This window comes from Ipomoea triloba, chromosome 11 (assembly GCF_003576645.1).
Source record: "Ipomoea triloba cultivar NCNSP0323 chromosome 11, ASM357664v1".
Lineage (NCBI taxonomy): Eukaryota > Viridiplantae > Streptophyta > Magnoliopsida > Solanales > Convolvulaceae > Ipomoea > Ipomoea triloba.
The window spans coordinates 23,695,267-23,719,816 of NC_044926.1; positions in this window are offsets into that span (position 1 = coordinate 23,695,267).

A 24,550-nucleotide genomic window follows, 5' to 3' on the forward strand; every position below is an offset into this window, starting at 1 on the left:
CATAGCACTGTGTGGACTATGGTCCATACAATACAATAATTTGCCATAATCATAATAATAAGGAAAAAAAGTTAAATAGGCACTGAACTATACTTGAAATAATAATTGTGCCATTTAACTCAAAATATATATAATTATGTCTTAAACTATCCAAAATTATGTAATTCAACCAAAATTAGCATGTTCATCAAGTTATTAATGACGTGGAGATTATCCTATTAAAAATTTTAAAAAAATTATTTAAATAATAGTACTAAAAAAATAATTTAAAATTAAATTAAATTAAAAAAAAAATTACCCCACCCTGACTTCTTCTCCCAACCAGAGACGAAGATATTTTTCTTCTTCTTCGTTTTCGACTGGAGACGATGATATTTTCTCGTGATTCCAAATTTATAAACTACACAATATAATTACATCTATACTATACCTATCTCAAAAATATCTTTCAATTTCACAACTCAAACTAGATCACTAGCTACAAATGGTCTATTGTCCTCATAAGATGCTACAATAATAGTTTAATTTCCCACAACTTTTTGGACAAATGTTGTTCAATAGGAGGTATGTCCTCAAATCAAGCCAACACCTACATGATTTTCCACTAGCATGCATTTATTTTTATTATTTATGAATTGACCTCCAATCTTTTGAATTATTATCAACTATGCATCCCACTTTTATATAGGAATTAGGATGCATGCATCACTACATAAAGACAAAAGTTATATCCTCTAATTCCACATTATCATAAATAAAGGTTTTAAAATATATATGGACCACTATAAAGTTGTACAAAATTGTACCAAAAGTGAATGCTAATTATACTTATTTTATTTAATGGAAGCTTAGTGTGAAAGAGATTAAACAATAGTAATACGAGTAATATATTATAAATACCATGTCCCGGCCACTAATTTCGCTTGATTAATACTAATGAATTGGCCCCACATTTGACAGATTGTGTAAGGCATGACACAACATTAGACCAGATGAAAAACATCCTTTTTACTTGGTTTTTGTTTAAAATTATAAATCTCACTTTTATAAGATTTATTGCAATTGTTAATTTTTATTTTTATTTTTTTTGTAACGGAAACCCAGAACCACTATCCGAGGATATGCAATAAGTAAACTCTACTCATGTGTAATAACTTGTAAACTACATAAGAACAAGAGAAGTAAACCTCACTAGGAAGAACATGTGCAGCAGACCCAATAAGGAAGGTGTTGACGATAATCAAACTCATGATAATATTTTAGTATGAGAATGAGAGTTATATTCCACCCACTCGATTGGCTACCACTGTCAAGACAAAAAATTGTTAATTTTTAACAGAGCAATATTACGTCTCCTTGAAAAAATCAATTCTTAATGGGGGTGCGTTTAATTTGGTAAATACTCCGTAGTTGTTAGTTGTTAGCTGTTAACTGATTGGGTTAGTGAGTTTGACTAGTTGATAGCATTAGCTAATTGTAAAAAATGCTTAAAAATTAGCTGTTAGCTGATAGTTGTTTACATGCAAAATGACTTTCTCAAAAAGCTTATCGAAAAAGCTACTTTGAGAAGCTTTTTGAATTTTAACATTTTGGAGCAATAAGGTGTTACAAAAACCTAATTAATCAAACACTTATATTGAATGTTTAACTAAGTCAAATAGCTAATATTGATCAAATAAGGCAAAATTGACGGATAAACTATGCTACCAAACATGACCAATATTTATTACTTGAAGTATCTATTGAATTTTATTTTATATTTGATGGGTGCCAAATTTGTAGATGGATAGTTTTTGCAGCAAGTGGCCTCAGCCTGGGTTTCCCTCTCAATCTTTATTCATTGCAATTTGCATCAATTCAGGTAGAAAAAAATCATTGTTAGAGGGAGGCAGGAAATTAGGGAAGTAGTAATTGGGTTTTTAATGTTTTTCCCTTTTATTCATTAACAATCAATTACTTACATTATGCGACTGACAGACACTACTTATTAAGTTAATCACACTGGTATTTGGTATTTACTAATTTTTTTAATACAACTGATCCTATTACATTGTAGTATCTGTTCATTTATACTTTCTCAATCTATTGAGTCACAATTGCACAAAGAGGCAATTCGACTCCACTGAGACTCGATCTCATGACCTCCCATATGGTAGAGTCACTACATGTCATCTGAGCACAAGGTAACGTATTTGTCGGTATTTACTATTTAGCCACCTCAATTTTTTTTTTTTTAAAATCTTATTTTTTAAAAAAAAATTAGGATAATACTTTTCACCCCTACAATTTCCGCCATATTACCCATTTCTCTATTAAAAAATAAATTTTGTTATTATCATGAACGATCGGTGAATTGGTAGACCCATACTAAGTTAATAAGGAATTTACGTATCCAATAAACAGTGAGACGTTGGGAAGTGATTAATAGAGAGTAGTTTAGGTAAAGGTATCTAGCATAATTCTTTTTCTAAAACAATGAATGAAACAAAACTAGCTAATCCTTGCATTGGTAGATCCAACCCCATTATTTAAAATGTAACAAAATATTAAGATTTGTGGGAATGTAACGAAATGTTAAGTATAGAACCAATTTTGTTAAGTTCATATTAAATCGAGGATCACAAGTCTCACATTCCTAAAAATCAAATAAAGGTACAACAAAACAACTTGAAATACTTATGGACTTATGTAAGTAAACTAAGAATCCATTTGAAAATTCAAAAAATATATTATGAAAAGCAATTCATTTTTTTAAAATATTTTTATTTTATAGTATTTGGTTGAAATTCAAAAATTATTTAATTTCTATTTCAATTTTTCAAAAAATAAATATAAATATATTACAAAGTTATTTATTATAAAATATTAATTATTTTAAATTTTAAATGTAACAACTCCAAACTAAAGACATTGATGAAAAGAAAACAAAGTAAACACTTTTTTTTGGGTTACTAGTTGGTCTAAGATTTTTTTACTATTTGGATAGGCCTAGCCCAACCAAAATTTTAAGGCAAATTATATTGTTGACCATAAATAAGTATTCATTTTAATATACTGAAAGTTCATTATTTAGTAGCATATACCGAATAATGAACCTTCAGGCTTCAGTACTCAAATAATGTACCTTCAAGAATGAACATTTAGTGTATTAAAAATGTACTCTATGTCAATGGTCCACTTTACAATAACCATGATCCATGGTATAAAGATTGGAATTTTAACCAAGTCATATATCCTGGCTCAACCCAAACAATAATTGGGCAAATGGTGAGCTAATCCGCTCATTTGACATCACTCAAAATAGGGGGTGGGGGTGGAGGTGGGGGAGGGAGTAATTTGAAAAATATCTTCTTGAGTAAAAATCACAAAAAATAATTTTCGCCAAAATTAGTCTCTTTTCTTTTGACTATAATGTGTGTTTTTCATTGACTTTGTTTTTCTAAAATAGTCAAACACTAAAAAAAAATATGAAAATTGACTTATGAAAATTAATTTTTAAGTTTTCAAACAACTCCTGAATACCTATGAATTTTATTGATTTACTTACAAATTTTTCTATTGGCAAATTTGATTTTTCTTATACTATATATATATATATATATACATAACATTTTTTAAGATAATAGAATAATAATATTTTCCCTCCAGATGTTACCTCCTAATATTCACATGTGGCAATAAAATTCTTTTTATTAATCAACTGCATAAAAAGATAAAAATTAAAAGGTAAAATTAGAATTAATCACTATTTTGGTCCCTCAATTATTTTCCAACTGTTAATATATGCTCTAGTTTTCAATTTCAACCAATTTGATCCTCAAATTGTTTAAAATTTCGTCAATTAAACCCTTTAGAGACAAAAAAGTTATTTTCACATTTTTAAAATTTTGTTAATTTGGTTTCTGGAAGGGTTTAATTGACAAAATTTTAAAAAATTTGATGATCAAATTGGTTAAAATTGAAAACTAAGAACTACATTAACAATTGAGAAATAATTGAGAAACTAAAATGTTTATTTCTCGGTAAAATTATGAGAAAATTATAACATTACTCAATGATGAAATGAGATTATCAAACACATATTTTATATCAAACGCACCCAAAGAATTGCTCCCGTTTTCACCTTCATTCGTGCAAATTAACAGGCCATGTTTAATTAAGTTTGAATTATCCTGTTGTCCATGATTGAAAGTGTTTTGTCGGCAGCTCAGAAAAAAACATTATTAATATTAATAAGATTATATATATTTGAAAACGTCAAAAAGTGGATGATAGAAAAATAGAATAAAAAATTTGATTGCTTGTTGCATAATATTCTTGTCCATAATCTAAATTTTTTTAAAACTATATATTTCCAACGTGAATTGAATGATTTCAAATACTATTTTTAAAAGTTATTTAAATGTATTCTCAAAAAAAAAAAAAGTTATTTAAATGTTGCAACAATTCCAAACAGAGTAAGGATAAAGAGGTAAGGTGGGAGTAAATCTTGGCAAATCTTGAAATTTAGCTCCAATTTGGGATTACTAATATTTTTTTTAGTAGTAGTTAGGATTTTTTTTAAGTCAATTGTGATCTCCGGCCTACTTTGCAATAATTTTAAAAAAAAATTGAGAGAGAGATAAAAGCATGAGGTATCGGCTCAAACCACTCATGTAAAGTTTAACTCTTACTCAAGGAATCTTTGACCTTGCGATTGCACTAGTTGTATACTAATTACCAATTGTCCCAAATTGTTGAGTTAAGACAGTGTATTTGATATGATAATATCAAATAGTAGTAGTTGATTTTTTAGAGTATGATCTCATACTCTGCAATAAGAAAAACATTGTGTTTCTTACTCTAATGTTTTCATTAAAAATAATGAAAAGGATAACTGGACGAGGTATTATGATCATATCAAATGGTTAGAAAAAAGAAAAGGAAATAACTGATTTCTTCCCAAATTACTCTATTTTTTTAAAAAAAAAAAATTTATTATTTTTTGGCATTATAACACTCAAGTAGATGAAAGTTGTTTTTTGATAAACATAACAATTTGAAACAGTTGATAAACAAACTGATAATGCAATTGTAAAGTTAAAAGTTAGGACCTTATAAAAGATGCGTCATATTAAAGAGTGTCCAGCTAGACTATATGTTTCAGTTTTATAGTGATGAAAAGAGTTAATTCCAGCAATGATCCTCCGACTATGTTGATTTTTTCAAAATTAGTCCCCAACTTTTAATTTGGACAATTTAAGTCCCTTGACTTTCAAAATTTTTCCAATGTTGATCATTTTGTCAAATTTTGGTTAAGTTGAAGTCAAATGAAGGGATAAAATTGCCCGTTCACTTGTATAGTGTATTATTACTCATATTTCTCCTGTCCTATACGCTATATATATGAATATAATTTCAGTCGAAGAGACTTTGACAGAAATTATATGGCTTCGATTGAGACTTCGACTGAGATTATATTCATATATACAGCGTATAGGACATGAGAAATACGAGTAATAGTACACTAAACAGGTGAGCGGACAATTTTACTCCTTCATTTGACCTCAAATTAACCAAAATTTGACGAAAGGACCAACATTGGAAGGATTTAAAAGTCAAGGGACTTAAATTGTCCAAATTAAAAGTTAGGGACTAATTTTGAAAAATCAAAATAGTCGGAGGATCATTGTTGAAATTAACTCGTGATGAAAATATCAAATATCGTATGATAAAGGCTGTATTTGGCAGAGCTTACTTAGGAGCTTATAGCTTATTTTAAGCTACTAATAAGTTATAAGCTTTGTTTGGTAATGCTCTCAAAATAAGCTAGTAGCTTAAAATAAGAGTTTATTTTGAAACGCTACTTCAAGTAGCTTTTCAAAAATAAGCTAGTAGCTTCTTAACTTTTTTCCATCTTTATCCTTATTATTTTAAATAAATGACATCATTTATCCCTCCAATTAAAACTCTTTTGACATTTTTTCTTCAATATGTTTCGTTATAATTTTAATTTGATATTTGTGTTTGAACAATAATTTTTGAATGAACTAATTTTATGAATTATAAACATTTTGTTTTACTTTATATATTTTTAAATATATGTTCTTACTTTATATTTTATTAAATTATATTGATTTCATTATTTTATATTTTAATATGTAAACAAATCTATTTAAATTTAAAATTATTTAACTTTGATGTAGATGTCCTTTTTAGTCCTTTTTAGTCTTTTTACATTTATCAACTTATCAAAAAGCTAATTTTACCAAAGCTCTTCAGATTTCAGCTTCGAGCTTATAGCTTTTCAGCTTTCAGCTACCATTTCAACTAGGTTTGCCAAACATAGCCAAAAAATCTAAATCTTGATATATGTACAGGAATTTTTTTTTTATTATTATCTCATCCTTGTATTATATTTAATTATAACCACACGATTCGCATACATTTTTTTTTTTAAATAATGAATCAGATGACCGTAGGAAAGAGTTGACTGAATAACTTAAAAATTCTCTCTCTCAAGTTCAATGGTTTTTGTAAGTTGATTTGTTAGATAGAATATCCCCTTCGCATTTAAGTTGTAGTAGAAATATTGCATTTATAATGGATAATCATTTAAACTAATTAGGAGAAATTATCGTTTTGGTCCTTCAATTGTTTCTCAACTGTCAATGTAGTATCTAGTTTCAATTTCGACTACTTTAATTTTCAAATTGTTTAAAATTTATCAATTAAACACTTCCCGAGGGACCAAAATTGTGATTTTCCCATTTTTAAAATTTCGTCAATTTGATACTCGAGGGGTTTAATTGACGAAATTTGAAACAATTCAAAGATCAAATTATTTGAAATTAAAAACTAGGGACTACATTAACAGTTGAGAATCAATTGAGGGACCAAAATGATAATTTCCCCAAATAATTAATTATATTAAATTCCCTTTGTTTAGGGAAAGCACATAATCGCTATTCAAATGTATGTGTGTTTTGCATACAACCCACCTTGTGACCTTAGACGGAAAAGTACCACAAACAGATAAATCAATTTAGGTTAATCACAGTTGATCGGTTTGAACCGAAAAGGCAAATAGGCAACTCTTATACGAAGTCAAAGTTAAAACTTTGTGTTTACCAAACGAACTACTTGACTAACTCAGTTGGGATTGTCCTATGTGATTTAATTTTCAAATTGGATTCTCTCCATTAATAACGAAAGGGTTTGAATTATTGGAGTCAGATCACATTACCGATCATGCATATTTTTATATACATTTGTTTGAACGGTACGTTAGGTAGAGTTTATATTGATTGAAATGACGAATTAATAATTTATTTATATAATTTATAATTATAATAATAATCATCATCTATCTATCTACCAATTCTTTTAAGTTTAACAATGACTAAACATGTTATAGAACACCACTGCTTACCAGATAAACGTACAGAAAAACACATGCATCAACCAAAACTAAAATTAATGTAATTTTAGTAAGGGGGAGGGTAGCCCTTCGCAATTGGTCATTAGGTAATGTTCCCATGAAGCATTTCATATGGCAAATTGAATTCGCAATATAATATAATATAATATAATATACAAACTAATTAATTGCTAATTAATCATGCAATTACATTTTTGCTAGATAATATAAGTTCTCGGTAAAGTTATTCATATCTCTCTCACTTTAAAAGTGGTATATACTAAATATTTGTACATATTTAAAGAAAAAAGATATCTGCAAATATACCTATATTTTTTTATATCCGTACATGCATTTTTCTTGTACGTATTTCGTATGTTGTGGTTTTATATGTTTGGTGTTTTCATTTTGTGTTTCTGTGCTACCTAAATTATTGAACCTGAACCTAAACCTAAACCACGGTTTTGTGATCCATAAATCGTAGGTAGTGTGGGCAAAAGCTAGCAATGAGCAGAAAGAAGAAAGGGAGAAAATCACATGTGAGAAGTGTTTGGAAATGTTGAGGCAAAGTGATGAGGGATTGTTTGGGCATTGGGGGACTAATGGGACCATATTGCATAGCCACTTCACACCTCCATTGTTGAAGAGTCAACCTCAATGTTCTTTCTTACTCCTCCGAACCTCCAACATTGCCCATCATTTCTCTAACTCCTTTCTTCGACAAAACTTTTTTGCACAATGCCATGGTTGCACGCAACAAAAGCTTTTTTGCACTTTTGTCCCACAATTTCTTTTTCTCTCTTTTTTATTTTATTTTATTTTATGTTTAATTCACTCAAACAATTTAATTTTTGTGTATGTTCTTTTGCCTATACCATCAAATTAAACCAGAATATTTACCCTGGAAAATATTATATGTACTCCTATTTCTTACTCCCAACTTCTACTCCCTCTCACAAATCTTTGGTGTAAACACTTTTACTGGGATCCACATGATGAAAATATCATATCCTTTTTTGCCACATCATGGAGTAAAAGTGAAGGAGTAGAATTTGGAAGTACATGTAGTAAAACTCATTTAATTACTCCCACTATTAAGGGTAAAAGAATCCACATATCGCCCGCATGGCCAGTTCAATTGGTCACATGGGTGAAGTTTGGGAGTAAAGACCAGTCATTGAGTCTCACTAGCAACAGTGTGGGAGCAATGGGCTCAACCATGATTTACATCCTTGTCGGGTTGGAGATTCTCCCTTTTGGGAGGAAAAAAAAAAAAGAATCCACCTACCATTCTTTTTCATCATGCACAATTCATAGTAAATTACTATTCCATCTTCTTCTTTTTTTTTTTTATATGAATTGATACATTTAATTCTATTTGAGACAACAATTACATTATTAGAAAACAAACTCAGTTACCAATTAACTCAATGACATGAATATTAACAAATTAATATGTTTTTTTAGAGAAACTTTTAAAAATTGTTACATTAAAAAAATTTAATCTTGCAAACAATAATGCAAAACAATTTTTTTTTGTTATTTAAAAAAAAAAAGAGTTAGATAATAAGCCCATTGTTTTCAAAAAAATAAAAAAAAAAAGATAATAAGCCCACAACACAAGATATTATGTAGGATAGAACACATAACTTTGAATACTACTATAGTTTTAAAAAAAAAAAAAAAAAAAAAACTTTGAATACTACTATCATCTAAGCAAGTGTTGGTCGAGCTCCTCCTGGAGAGTGTTTAATCGAAACTGAGTCCGGAATAAATTATAGTATATTTTAAAAAGTATTTAAACTACAAGAAACTGACTATGTAATGGACATGAAAAAGAAATACTCAAAACCGCATAAATTTTATCTTTTGCGGCATTATTCAAACATTTTCTTTCTTTGGTAAATAATTAACCTATCAACCAATTTTGTTTGATTTAGTTAAAAAATCAATATAAGTGTTTTCTTAATAAGCTTTTTGTAACTCCAAAATACCAAAATTCAAAAGATACTCAAAACAATCATTTCAATTAGATTTTTTTAAAAAGAAATTATACTAAACAGCTATCACCTAACAGCTAATTTATCAAATACATTTCTACAATCAGCTAATGTTATCAACTAATAATACCTTTTAACCCAATCAGCTAACTGTCATTCACCAAACATGGCCAAACAAACTCTCTTTCTTCTTTTCTTTTTCTTTTTTTTTGTTTTCTCTTGAAACATTATGTGTAATGTATTATGATCTCAATTAATGAATATATGTTAATCGATGAACATGTCACTAGAGCAATCAACAACTATTGAATACAACACGTCAACCCTTACACAACCTCTCAAAGTCAGTGATATTATTGCTCTACCTGCACCAAGAGAGTCCATCCTGTTTTTAGAAGTTGGGAAAAATGACAATTTAGCCCATTAATGGAGGGACATGGATGTAGGCACCATGAATGGTAGGACTTTGAGGGGATTGATGAGAGAAAATTGCCTTTCATTGAGACCATTCATCCACGGTCGTGTGTCATCATAAAAAAGGTTTCAACCTTCTACCCATAAATTAAATACAATTATTGTTCATCATTTTTTTGTTGCTTGGCTACACAAAAAAACCCTTGTATCATGGTTACATGTACATGAAATCCCCATGCCCACGTGTGAAGAGGTATACTTGAGAGGAATGCCCCATGCCGCTCATGTATTGTTTTGAGGGCACCCAACTTTTACATCTTTACACATTTCTCAGACAATCTTGATTGTGCCAGCAAGTTTTGTTGTTTGAATTGGTGGGTTTTTTGTCTGGATCAGGATTTTAAGTTCTTACATATTAAGTAGATAGTTTGAATTGAGTTGCTTAGTCTTTCTTTCTAGTTTATTTCCTGTAGACTAGGCTGCTTAGTATTTTGTTTATGTTACTTTTATGTGTATGTTGTAAATATACCTCTTTACTATCAATGAGAAGGATCAAGCTTTGTATTCTTCATAGTACATAGTATGTAAACAACGTAAGGGCATCTTCAATAGTGAGATTTTTTGATCTGTTTTTGAGGTGCCAACTAGAAGAGAGAGGAGGAAAAGAAAAGAAGGAAAAAAAAACAAAACAAAACAAAATAAATTTGGAAAAAAAAAAGAGTAGATTAACGGGCCGGACTAGGTACATTCGTTGCACTGCACACGACCACATACAAGGCATATTTGTACATAGGGATGTCAATCGGGCCCGAACCCGATGGGCTAGCCCGAAAAAATCCGAAACCGACCGGACTATAGCCCGAATGGGTTAGCCCGATAAAAAAATTAGCCCGATGAGCCCGAAACCGATTAGTCCGATGGCCCAATAGGGCTAGCCCGAAATTAAATGGGCTAGCCCGATAGTCCGAATAATTTAAAACTATTCTTTATTATAGAAGTTATGTGAAACATAACATACTTGAAATTTATAGGTGAGTTCATCTTTAGTATTTTTTTTTATCACTAGGTACATTTTTAAATAAAATTTTAATAAATATATAAATATAAATATATATATATATATAAATATATAAATATATATATCAATTGTACATGGTGAGACTCACTTTTCTAATAAAAACCAGCTCCTTTAAGGAGGATTTTTTATTTTCTCTCTCCACTACCTCTCTTCTCAACATCAGTCACATTTCCTCAAAAACTGGTCCAAAATTAGTGGATAACCTAAGGTATTATTGTATAGGTAGTATTATTATATAGGTGTTTTGTACGTAGTAAAAATCTGTTGTTGGGATAGATCTTAGCAGATTTAGTACTATTCTGATATATGATGATGGATTGTTGTAGGAAAACCATATTGTAAAAGTAGTTTATAATTGATCTCATTCTTTCTTCAGTAGAAGAACAAGAAGACAAACATAATTATTGGAGTAGATCAGAAGTGTGATGGAAGTAAGAAATTTTAGCTTATCAATTATCATCTCTCCATCTCAACACACTACCCCATTTGAAAAGTATACCTAAAATTGTAGTTACATACTTTAAGTCTCTAACTCACAAGAAAAAATAGAAGTGGTTAAACAATCACAAAAGATGTTTTGTCTTTTTAGATAAAAATACTAATATCATAAGCCTTCTAAGTCGAACAAATAATGCATTTGAGTCTTATAATTGAAAAAAGTGCAACTGAATTCTAATCTTACATATTTAGCAGGTTATTGCAAATTTAGCTAACTGGGTTTCCGCATGTACTTTTATTCAAATGTAGTAATGACTTTACCAGACACTAAGATGAAATGGAATTTTTTAATAAAAGTTGAAAAAAAAATTGAACATGAAGCGAAATCAACCATGACTATCTCTGTTTGGCACTAGAGAGCAACCATGTCTAGCCACGCACCTTTGTCTCAAAGTCCATAGTGCAGTTAATAGTGACATTTGAATAAAAGTACATGTGGAAACACAATTAACACCAAATCAGTGGTAACTAATTGAATATGTAATATTAAAATTCAATTCAACAATTTTACCCATTTAAGGGGTTTATATGGAGTTTTTTAAGTTGGGAGACTCAATTGCATTATTCGCTCTGTTAGGACTCTACAGTCATAGACTCATAGGTGTATTGTGTTTCTTATTTCTACATTTCATATTGTATATATCAGTATGTATTGTATTTGATATAAACTTGTTCCAGAATACAAGTCCCCATCTGGTATCAATAATCTAGCTTTCTCATGACGGGTTCCTGGCAATTCTGCCAGAGTTTCTTTTGAGCCGCTCAACTTAAGGCTTATTTTACTAGCTTTTCTATTTTATTTATTTTCTTAAAAATTCTGTCAAATACAATTACCTCTATAAAATGAGATAGGATATCACTTTTCTAACAAAGAAATACCCTAATTTAATATTATCATTTACCCATGTTGCATATTCATCATTCACATTCCATTTTCCTATAGCAAAATGTTACATGCATCACATGCTTGTATAATATTTCATATTCAATTCTTTAGTAAAATGATGTAAACTTTTAACCCTTTGTTGTAATAATAATTACTTAATTGAGTGAGGGTAATAGCACGTAGAGGGATCCAAATTAACACAACACATGGAAATGATAAGAAGATTGAATAACAAGTCTCTTTCACCATCAATTTTCTTGAAAACTAAGTGTTTTTAGTTGCCTATCAATTCTTCCACAAAATGATGATTTTTGCTCCCAATTTTCTTCATCTCTAATATTCTTCCACACGGTGTTTGACGGCCTGTCTGTGCATGCAGACGACAAGGAATTAATCATAATAAAACCTTAGTCCAAACATGCGAATGGAGACAACAAAGTCATTAATATTATATATTCTATATAAAAACAAGAAATTAATTAATTAATATTTAGATTTTTCTGTTTTTCAATTTGTGCATGAACTATGTCAGGGAACCAATGAGCTCAGCTCTTAGCCTACGTGGTAAGTGCGGTCCACAAATTATAAATAAACAATTTGATTAGTGTGTTTTGGTTATTATTGCCTTATACATACTTTGGTTAGTATAGGATATATACAACATGCAAGTTTGACTTAGTATTGGGAATGTTTGGTCTTTGTTAACTTAAAAGTATACTTGACTGTAATAATTAACTGTGGTAAGAATAATAATAAAAAATTAATTACTTTAATATTGTTTCATTGTCGTGAGAAACAATTATGAATGTTTAGTCATTGTTTCAAACAAAAAATAATGTATTAGGTAGTGTCAAATTGAGAATCATAAATTTTGTTTCGAGAACATATCTTGGTAAAAAGTGTGGACACATTAACACCCTCCATTATCCTAAGAAATCTAAGGCTAAGATTTTGAAATTACTAAACTTTTAAGTTTGCAATAATTATAAAATAAACGAAACTGCGCTCTTAAAAGTTTTCAATAATTATAAAATTGATGCCATTGGTAAAAAAAAACCTCAAGCAAAATTTCAACTCCACTCGAGTTGATTCCCCATTTCTGTCGAGGATCGGGACAAGGATGAGAACCATACTCTCTGCTCCACCCTGTTGCCAAATTTCAACTCCGCTCTTAAGTCCTTAAAATAATTAAGGACTTAAGCATTTGAACAATTTAAATATTTGAGTATTATTTAATATTTTTAAGTATTTTGTACTAGTTGTATTTGAGATCATCAAATATTTGAAGTATTCTTGTTGTGTATCTTAAGTTCACATTTCTTATTAATTACGTAACCTGTACCATTTTTATGAATGTTAAACTAATTGGATAATTTAAATATATAAAATTGTAAAAAAATTGTATAATTTAAATAATATTTTTATTTTATATTGTACTAAAAATATAAAAAAAAAAATTCCTCTGAGGATGGGGATGGAGGGTAATTCCCCATCTCTATCGAGGATTGGGACAAGGATGAGAACCATACCTCCACCCTATTGCCGAGCCTGAGCACAAATCTATTTCAACTTAATTAGTCAATGGTGCAGAATATATTAAATCTAGACTATGAGAAAATTTGTTACAATTTCATTGATGCCCAAAAAATAATACTCCGTAATAAACTCCAACCGTAACACACTCATTTAATGGTCGTATGATGATGTGACGTAATGAAATTTTATGGTTGTTATTATTTGGTGAGATCATTTGTGATCAATCACTTCCTATATGAAAATGACACAAATAAAAGTTTAATTTAATTTTACATTTTAAATTTACATTTTAAATTTACATTATTTAAGAAAGTATTCCCTTTGAGATCTTTCATCTTTGTACACAATCTCTATTACTCACTCTCTAAAGATCGAATCAAAAAAATTCTAAAACACAGTCTAATAGAAACTCTTTTTAAAGCCATAATCTTGTTCTTAATTATTTTTCCCGGCCTTCCTTTCAGTCTCTTTGGTTCTGTTTGAGATTTTTTGTTATGTTATGTGGTTTAAAAGTGAATGTTAATTCAAGTTATTTGCAAATTATTGGTTGATTTATCTCGTTTGAGATGATAATATTGTGTACAAGAGGTGTTCAACATTTGTTTAACTAATGAGAGATTCTAAGCCAAGGACATTGTGGTCCAGCGGCACCGAGTTGCTCTTTCATATGAGAGGTTGTGAGTTCAAGTGACTCTTTGTGTTTCAGTGGAGACGATATTAAGAAAATAGTTATGAACAGATACTACATTGTAATAGAGAATATTATTCAAAAAAAAAAAAAAAGAGGTTCTCTTTAATAGGTTAAAAAGAAATGAGAGGTTCTAATATGCATCCCGCATATGCAGGTTATAGTGATACAATAAGGTGATATTTCATTTCCCAGCTTATTGGCATCACTAAGTCAAGCCAAAAATGTTTACCAAATACTCATTTTAGCTATTTGATCAAGTAAAACAGTTAAAATTAATCAAACAAGTTAAATTTTGGTTGATAAGTAATTCTCCAAACACCTAGTAATTAGCCCATCTTTCCACTCTTGCACCCTCTATGTAAGGAGGATGATTTTTGTGTAGTTGTTTCACTATTCTGTGTATTCCCTCAAGTCATTCTGTGTATTCTAGACAAGGATTATGTGCATTCATGTTAGTGATACTTAAATATAGGGGTGATGTGCTTGTGTATTTGGTGTTTTCATATTATGTGTATTCTTTGAAGGTATTCTGTGTATTATAGACTACAATTCTGTGTATTCATGTTAGGGGTACTTAAACATAGGTTGTGACGTGTTTTGTGTATTCGAATGTTAGGAGGATGGTTTCTGTGTAGTTGTGTCAATATTCTGTGTATTCACTCAAGTCATTCTGTGTATTCTAGACAAGGATTCTGTGTATTATAGACAATGAATTCCCTGAAGTCATGCGCGTCCGCATCCGCTTCCACTAACATCAAAACGACGTCGTTTCAGACCAGGGTCCACAGTGCAGGTCCACGATATAACGATTGCCTCTAGACGCATTCTTTTTTTTTGTAACTTTGTACTTCATAAGTTTCTAATAAAACCATTTCTTTGAAAAAGAAAATTCACTTCTAATTTATGTTATATTCAACTAATTATAACAATTCTTAAATTTTTAAAATTAAATATAAAGATGGTTAATGAGACATGCATCAGTGCATCACAATTGTATATAGAAGTCGGCAAAGGCAAACAAAAAGAAAGCATTCACTCCTCTTTTCTATCTTCCATTTCTAGTCTTTTTGCCCTGTTGGGTTTCTTTCTCATTTAAAAAATGTTTGGAATTTTGGATTACTAATTGGTGGAATACTGGGCAATTCGGAATTTTCTTGAATATGAAAAGAGTATTTTAGAAAAATTCATAGAATTAGAAGAATTTGTCTTCTTAGATAAAATGATCAAAGAATACTCGGAGACACATCTACAAGAGTGTCGTATAGGAATCCATAAAGAAACAATCCAATTCATCAAGATACAAAATGAGGGTCATATTGTGGACCATGAATATAAAGTACATTTTTATTATACTGAAAGTACATTATTTTTGTACTGAAGATACATTATTTCATAGTATATATAAAATAATATATTTTCAGTACTTAAATAATGTACTCTAAAATAATGTATTTTATGTACAAAAATAATGTACTTTTAGTATATTAAAAATGTACTTTTTATTTTTGTGGTATTGATTGAGATTTATGGCATGATTTATTTTATTTTATTTTTAAATTTTGAGGTCGACGGTACTTAATTGAACTATTAATATAATTATTTTAATATCTTGAGAATTTTTCTTTAATTTCTTGAGAGTTGAGATTTTTTTTCAAAAGTAATTAATGATGGTGTAATTTCTTTGTTTCAAGTAATCATTAATTACACCATATCCCCAATATCTTGTGAAGATGGCAAAGGCCTTGTGGTTAAAGCCTTTGAACAAAAAGATTATAAGTTTGAACCTTTTCTTGTAAGGCATTCATTTAGCCCATCTTTCCACTACTCTTGCAAGGGCATGACCCTCTAGACGCTTTTTTTTTTTTTTTCTATTAAAACCATTTCTTTGAAAAAGAAAATTCACTTCTAATTTATGTTATATTCAACTAATTATAACAAATTTTAAATTTTTAAAATTAAATATAAAGATGGCAAATGAGACATGCATCAGTGCATCACAATTGTACATAGAAGTCGGCAAATTATTGTGTGGATCATGGTCCACATAGCTGAGTAGACCATGAATATAAGGTACATTTTTATTATACTAAAAGTACATTATTTTTGTACTGAAGTTACATTATTTCATAGTATATATAAAATAATGTACTTTCAGTACTTAAATAATTTACTCTAAAATAATGGACTTTATGTACAAAAATAATGTACTTTTAGTATATTAAAAATGTACTTTTTATTTATGGTCCACACAGCTGTGTGGACCATAAATAAAAAGTACATTTTTAATAGACTAAAAGTACATTATTTTTGTCCTGAAGTTACATTATTTCATAGTATATATAAAATAATGTACTTTCAGTACTTAAATAATGTACTATAAAATAATGTACTTTCAGTACTTAAATAATGTACTATAAAATAATGTACTTTCAGTACTTAAATAATGTACTATAAAATAATGTACTTTCAGTACTTAAATAATGTACTATAAAATAATGTACTTTCAGTACTTAAATAATGTACTATAAAATAATGTACTTTCAGTACTTAAATAATGTACTATAAAATAATGTACTTTCAGTACTTAAATAATGTACTATAAAATAATGTACTTTCAGTACTTAAATAATGTACTATAAAATAATGTACTTTCAGTACTTAAATAATGTACTATAAAATAATGTACTTTCAGTACTTAAATAATGTACTATAAAATAATGTACTTTCAGTACTTAAATAATGTACTATAAAATAATGTACTTTCAGTACTTAAATAATGTACTATAAAATAATGTACTTTCAGTACTTAAATAATGTACTATAAAATAATGTACTTTCAGTACTTAAATAATGTACTATAAAATAATGTACTTTCAGTACTTAAATAATGTACTATAAAATAATGTACTTTCAGTACTTAAATAATGTACTATAAAATAATGTACTTTCAGTACTTAAATAATGTACTATAAAATAATGTACTTTCAGTACTTAAATAATGTACTATAAAATAATGTACTTTCAGTACTTAAATAATGTACTATAAAATAATGTACTTTCAGTACTTAAATAATGTACTATAAAATAATGTACTTTCAGTACTTAAATAATGTACTATAAAATAATGTACTTTCAGTACTTAAATAATGTACTATAAAATAATGTACTTTCAGTACTTAAATAATGTACTATAAAATAATGTACTTTCAGTACTTAAATAATGTACTATAAAATAATGTACTTTCAGTACTTAAATAATGTACTATAAAATAATGTACTTTCAGTACTTAAATAATGTACTATAAAATAATGTACTTTCAGTACTTAAATAATGTACTATAAAATAATGTACTTTCAGTACTTAAATAATGTACTATAAAATAATGTACTTTCAGTACTTAAATAATGTACTATAAAATAATGTACTTTCAGTACTTAAATAATGTACTATAAAATAATGTACTTTCAGTACTTAAATAATGTACTATAAAATAATGTACTTTCAGTACTTAAATAATGTACTATAAAATAATGTACTTTCAGTACTTAAATAATGTACTATAAAATAATGTACTTTCAGTACTTAAATAATGTACTATAAAATAATGTACTTTCAGTACTTAAATAATGTACTATAAAATAATGTACTTTCAGTACTTAAATAATGTACTATAAAATAATGTACTTTCAGTACTTAAATAATGTACTATAAAATAATGTACTTTCAGTACTTAAATAATGTACTATAAAATAATGTACTTTCAGTACTTAAATAATGTACTATAAAATAATGTACTTTCAGTACTTAAATAATTTCCTCTAAAATAATGGACTTTATGTACAAAAATAATGTACTTTTAGTATATTAAAAATGTACTTTTTATTTATGGTCCACACAGCTGTGTGGACCATGGTCCATGCAATAATGATTGATAGAAGTCGAGCTAGGCCAACTCAGAATGTACACTCAAATATGTGAAACTTGTTATTCAGTTTAAATTTATATACACTATAGTTTTATTACAACATAACTAAAATATCATTTTGATATAACTACAGTGTCATTTGGCATTATACATTTAATATGTGAGACATGTTATTCAGTTTAATTTTATATATACTGTAATTTCATCTCAAACGATGCTACAGTTGTGTTAAATTGATACTGCAGATATTTCATCCGTCTGGAACTGCAGTTGTGTTGAACTGATACTGCAGTTGTGTTGAACTGATACTGCAATTGTGTTGAACTGATACTGCAATTGTGTTGAAAGGAGACTTTAGTTGCGTGGAACGGGGGCTCGACCCAATCTGCTCCACTTATATTCCTTATATGAGAGAAACTCATATTCCTAATCCCTATATGAGACAAATTCAATAATCTCAACTTTGGTGAATTTACCCTTTTAGGGAAAAAAAACAATTATCTCAAAATCTTCACCTTGGCGAATATGCCCTTTAGGAGAGAAGACAATCCAACAAATCTCCACCTTGGCAAATATATATGCCCTTTAAGAAAAAAAATACTTATCTCACATATACACATGGGTCGGAATAACCATGCTCATCTCAACTGGCCAACCACATGCACCACACACCATCTAGCGTTCCCCTGGTGCATGCTCACGAACTATTGCATCCCAAGTGGTTCTTCATCAACCGTCGACTTGCCATACCGGCCGCAACTATTGTTAGATTCTCAACTAGCTAGCAAGCAACATGAACCATGCACCATCTAGCGTTCCCCTAGTGCATGCTCACGAACCACTTCGTCCCAAGTTGTTTACCTTTAATCATCGACCTGCCATACCGATCGCGACTCATGCTAGGTCCTCATCCCACCCAGCATCCGTGTTGCACATTGCTATAGCACCCCTCAACTAACTTTTGCATCCGACTCATATCAGATCCACGTCCCCTCATAGTATCTGCATTGCCAAACAATACAACGTCTCTCACAATGAGAGTTTGATTATTGGTTCAACAGAGAGAGAGTGTGTTACAGATAATAGAGTTACACTAACTATCTATACAATAGGCTAAAGAATAGGAGTCTGACTCTAACAGTTATTAACTAAGTCTAACATAGCTAATATATCTAACGCACCCCCTCAAGCACAAGGTTGTAAAGGAATGACATTGAGCTTGTCCTGGAGAGTCCCAAAATGAGCTACAGGTAGAGGTTTGGTGAAGATGTCCGCCAGTTGATCCTTCATTGATACAAAGTTAACCTGGAAGTCCCCGGATGCGACCTTGTCCCGGACAAAGTGATAGTCAATCTCAACGTGTTTACTCCAAGCATGAAACACAAGATTCGCACACATGTAGGTGGCACCGAGATTGTCACACCAAAGCGTAGCTGGGAGACCGGAATGGAGTCTCAGTTCCTATAACAACGACACAGCCCATGTGACCTCAGCTCCCACATCAGCTAACCCTTTATATTCAGCCTCAGTCGATTATCGGGCCACCGTGCACTGTTTGCGAGACACCTAGGAAACAAGATTAGACATTTAGACCCAAGAAAGACGGCATAGCCACTCGTGGACTTACGATCAGTCGGACACCCAGCCTAATCCGAGTTAGAGTAGGCATGAATATCAACCGAGGGAGGCGAAGACAGGCGAAAGCCGAGGTCCGTTGTGCCCTTAACATAACGTAACACTCGTTTTAACAGACCCCAATGCTCAATTGTAGGAGCATGCATGAATTGGCACAATCGATTCACTGCATAAGATAGATCTGGCCGGGTGGTGGTTAATTATTACAACGCCCCTGCTAGCAGCCTATACTGAGTCGGATTATCAAACATAGCATCAACCGGAGCCACGACTTGGGAAAAAGACGTTGGAGTTACAAGGGGCTTACAATCAGTCATACAAGCCCTCATTAACAGATCACTCATATAGCGGCATTGAAGGAGAATCAAGCCTCCAAGGACCAGGAGGGTTTCAATACCAAGAAAGAAGCTCGGTGTACCAAGATCCCATATCTTGAATGCGGCTGAGAGACGCTGTAGGAGCTTGTCGATCAACGTGGGGTCATTACCTATCATAATAATGTCGTCTACATAGACCAATAAGAACACCCTAGCAGTGCTGGTAGTGTAGTGGAAGAGCGACACATCAGTTTTGGAAGCTGAGAAGCCAGTCGAAAGCAGAAAGTCATATAGCCATTTGAACTATGCCCGTGGGGCCTATTTGAGGCCGTATAAGGAGCGTTGTAGGTGAAACACGTGATCAGGGTGAGCCAGGTCCTCGTACCCTGGTGGCTGCTGCATGAATACAGTTTCAGCTAAGTGCCCGTTGAGGAAGGCGTTGTGGACATCAAGTTGGCGCATAGTCCAATCCTGTGATACTGCAAAGGAAAACAAGAGACGTACTGTCCTCGGGTTGACAACAGGACTGAATGTGTCAAAAAAGTCTTCACCAGCAACCTTATTAAACCCCTTTGCTACTAAGCGCGCCTTATGTCGCTCGATGGTTCCTTCGGCTTTTCGCTTGGTGCGGAAAACTCATTTGCACCCAATGATGTTCATACCTGGTTTGGGAGGAACAAGAGTCCAGGTACTATTATGTAGGAGAGCATTGAACTCCTGGTTTATGGTGTCTCGCCATTGTGGATGACCAACGGCCTGAGTGTAGCAGGAGGGATCTGCAATGTTGGCTGTAAGCATGGTTGCAGTAGGCGCTAGGCGCTAATTAGGCGGTAGACTAACGCCTAGCGCCTAAGCGGTCCAGGGGGCGCTTAAGCGGTACCTTATTTATATATTAATGTATGTGTGTGGGTCCCATATGTCATATATTATATATATATCTCTCTTACTTCTCTTATTTATATAAATAAATAAATTTAAATATATATAAATATAATAAAAAAATTTAACAAGGCCAACTCGTCTGAGTTAATTCGGCTAACTCTGCCGAGTTGGGCGAGTTAACTCGACCGAGTCGGCTGCCAACTCGGCCCAGTCGGCCAAGTTAGGCGCTAGGCGGCCACCTAGACGAACGCCTAAGGAGCAATTACCCTCGGTCTAGGGGCGCCTAGCGCCTAGGCGGAGGATTTTTGCAACAGTAGTTGTAAGTGCCTGAAACTGCTCACTAGTTCCCCTAGTCATGTGGCGTAGGCGCATAGTGTGTCCACGCTGTTGCGGTGTTCCCGCTTTACGCCGCTTCGTGCCTCGAGTAGCTGGGGCTAAATCCAGAGTGGGTAACGGAGCTACAGCAGGTGGTAGTTCGAGGCTCATCGGGTCTTTTTGCATCTAGGTCAAATTTAAGGTGTGTGGCTTTTGTGCTTAAAGTGCGTAAGTTGTTGAAACTTAAGTGCGTTGGTCTAAAGATTTAGGTGCGTGGTTTTCCTTCTTAAGGTGCATGGTTTTCCTTTTTAAGGTGTGTGGTTTGTTTGCTCAAGGTGCGTCAGTTGTTGGCTTAAGTGCATCGACCTAAAACTTTAGGTGTATGATTTTCCTTCTTACGGTGCATCAGTTGTTGAAACTTAAGGTGAGTCGGCTTAAGGCTTTAGGTGCGCAGTTTTCCTTCTTAATGTGGTTTGTTTCCCTTCTTAAGGTGCATTGTTTTCCTTCTTAAGGTGCGTTTTTCCAAAACACAACCAATATTCTTTATAAGATTTTTTCCTACAAAGGCCCTGTTTGGTAAATGGTTGTTGGCTATTTGGGTTAGAAGGTATGATTTGTTGATAATATTAGCTGATTGTAGAAAGTTGTTTGATAAATTAGCTGTTAGCTGATAGCTGTTTGGTATAATTTCTTTTCTCAAAAAAAAAAAAACTAATTGAAAAGGCTGCTTTGAGTAGCCTTTTGAATTTTAGCATTTTGGAGTTACAAAAAGCTTATTAACCAAACAACTAATAGTGGTCAAATAAGTCAAAATTGGCTGATAGGCTGATTATTTACCAAACAGGGCCAAAGTCATATTTATGTTAATCCAGCTTAAGGTGCGTAGATTAGAAGGTTAAGATGCATCAATTTAAAAAAAAAAAAAAAAATTAAAGAGCATTGATCATCGTACCACACAACTACCCGGGAAGTTATCCCCGTACCTGAACCCTCCCCTATATATATATATATATATATATATATATATATATATAATTACATTCAGGTAAAAACACACATTAAAATACAAACATATGGACTGATACAAATATATATATCATTTCCACTCATGTTAGGAAAATTAGATTAAAATTTGAAAAATATAGGATCACCGAAAGGGAGAATAATCCACTAACATCAACTCATCAAACAGGAAAACAATCAAAACAAAAGCCATTATTAACTCCTTAATTTGAACCACCATGATTATGCTGTACCTTTGACCTTAGATAATGTAAAATATCCACTACCCAAACCCGATGAATCAAATTACTTTGGGAGAAGCAAACCAATATGGTTGCGGTTTGCCCAAAATTAACCCTAAAAAATATTAGGGTGTGTTTGGTTGGGGGTTTAGGCATAAGGTATGGGTATCAAAGTGATTGTTAGTGTTTGGTTGATAGGTTTTGTGAATGCTATTATGGGTTTGGAATACCCCATCAATGGAAAAACCCATACCCTTATTAAATATGGGTTTCATCTCACTTCATCATTTCTTCCCCAACTATTAATAATCCTTCTCATTCCACCCAACTACCAAACATGCTAAATACTTTCACCAAAACTCATTTCCCTTACCAAGTATTTGATACCCATTCCGATTCTGATTCCCATGTGCGAACCAAACTCACCCTTAGATTTCCTTCAGTCAAGTTGGTTAGACAATTGATTTGGTACTCATCAATCTTCAAATTTGTTTCTGATAGAAACTGCTTATTAACCTTCTTGATTTGAGTCAGTTAACTATAAATAATCTAAGTTGGTTTACCTCCTTTGGCCATTTATTAATTAAAATTACAGAACAAACTTCGCCCATAAAACACTTTAAAATAGGGGAATAAAATATATTTTAATAATAATAATAATTAATAAAAGAGTGACATTTTGACAAGAAATACTGTTGAGCAGACAATAATAATTAGGAGCAAGAAAGATTGAAGGAACCTTCACTCAAATACGTACGTGTGTGCTGCTACCAAAGCTCAGAAATCATGTTTTCAATGGTCCACCCTACTTTTTTGTGGTCTCAACTAAATTCCCACATTTTTTACTCTTTTTTTTTTAATTTAATCTTAATTTAACCACCATCCATGAATTAACTCAACTGATAACGATAATACTATTTAGTACATAGTTTTAGGTTAAAATTTGGCATTTTCATTATATTTAGTTAGATTGTTGTCCGGTACGGTATTCATAGATGCACAACTCTCTCAAGAAAATTTTATGATATTTAAAATGGTGTTAGTTTTGTGAATCGCTATATCTAAAGTTTGATTAAAATGTTATCAAACAACACAAAAACAATATATATTATATCAGCAAAGACTGTCATAAAATCAAAATATATAGAAATAAGTATTAAAATAATGCATTCCAATTTGTAATCAATATTTAACCAAAAGCAAACAAAAGAAGTCATCTAAAGATAATTACCTTCACACATATAAGTCAAAACATCTTACACCACAAATTGTCCATTTTCTATGCTGCAATAATTATTGAATATTTAGTGATTATAATGAGTTTAATTGAAACATGTATTCTATCTCAACTAAGGCTAAACTAATAATTGGACTCTTATATACTCCACACTCCCCCTCAAATGTGCCAGTCAGTTACTTTTGACCGGTTTCAAACAACACATAAACCATAATTAGTTAGATTGCATATTTATGTTTATTTATTATATATATACAAATTAGGTATAAGTGAGTGGTTTGACAAATATATATATATATACCAAGTAGCAAGGAAACTTAATGATAATGGGAAAGGAATTTCCAAACCCCCCCCCCCCCCCCCCCCCCCCCCCCCCCCCCCCCCCCCCCCCCCCCCCCCCCCCCCCCCCCCCCCCCCCCCCCCCCCCCCCCCCCCCCCCCCCCCCCCCCCCCCCCCCCCCCCCCCCCCCCCCCCCCCCCCCCCCCCCCCCCC